The sequence below is a fragment of the Cebus imitator genome, unplaced genomic scaffold, assembly GCF_001604975.1.
Source record: "Cebus imitator isolate Cc_AM_T3 unplaced genomic scaffold, Cebus_imitator-1.0 Scaffold82, whole genome shotgun sequence".
Lineage (NCBI taxonomy): Eukaryota > Metazoa > Chordata > Mammalia > Primates > Cebidae > Cebus > Cebus imitator.
In genome coordinates, this window is record NW_016107397.1 from 7,792,024 (window position 1) to 7,793,310 (window position 1,287).

Genomic DNA, 1,287 nt, shown 5'->3' on the forward strand with positions numbered 1-1,287 from the left:
GGGGTAAGAGAGAGAAGGAGAGACAGAGAGAGAGGGAGAGAGAGAGAGGAGGGGAAAAAGGAGAGGGAGACAGGGAGAGAGAGAGAGGATTACTCAGCTCCACCTGAGACCCTTCAGCTCCAGGTTCCCTGGAGGCTAGGCCTCAGGGGTGGCTCCTTGGGGACAGGTGCCCTTTCCCCCACCTCGCCCTTCTCCCTAGTCAGGACAGAAGAAAGGTTTTGAGTCTGAGTCCTACCGCCTACAAGCGCCTTTGTCTTACCAAGCCTCAGTGGCCTCAGGTGTAACGCGGGGTGACCGCGGTAACCATGGCACAGGGTTACTGTGAGGTCACATGTGACAGTCCCTGAGCCTGGGCTGGCACTGAGTTGGTGCCCAGTGGCCATTTGCCGTGGTCAATAGGATCAACAAAACGCCCTGGGGTATCTGGCTGCTCGGTGGAAATTGACCCATGTGGGGCCTTTGCCGGCTGCGCGGGACCTCTTGGTGAGGCTGGGCCACATCACCTTGGCCGCCCGAGAATGGGCATGGACGTGGGCTACTTCGCTGGAGGGAACAGCTCTGTGCTGTCCTAAACTGCTCCCAGCAGCTTCCAAGAGCCGATTAGCATGTTTTCAGGAGATACTGCGAGAAGGTGGTTAAACTCAGCCATTGTTAAAAATGAAATGAAATAAACATACAAAGGTAATACAAACTCAAAACTCGTCACTGTCTAATTATTTGCCCACGGTCTGGATTCCCCAGGTTATTTGAGTCCTTGGTACCCTGTAGGGTGGAAACACCAAATGACAGTGTGCCGTGCGACCGCATTCGCTCTCCCACCTTGAAATCAACCATGGACCAGCGTCGCGGCTCACACCTGTGATCCCAGAGCCTCAGGAAGCCCAGGCGGGAGGATCGCTTGAACCCAAGAGTTTGAATCCAGCCTGGGCAACATGGTGAAACCCCATCTCTACAAAAAACACGAAAGTTAGCCTGGCATAGTGGCGCACACCTGTAGTCCCAGCTACTTGGGAGGCTGAAGTGGGAGGATTGCTTGAGCCTGGGAGGCAGAGGTTGCAGTGAGCCAAGATTGTACCACTGCACTCCAGCCTGGATGACAAAAGCAAGACCCTGTCTCAAATTAAAAAGAAAAGAAGGGAAGGAAGGAAGGGAGGGAGGGAGGGAGGGAAGGGAAGGAAACAGGAGCTGGGTGTCTGCCTCTAGTTCCAACTACTGAGGCGGAAGCCCAGGTAAGAGGATTGCTTGAGCTCAGGAGTCTGAATCCAGCCTGGGCAACATAGCAAGATC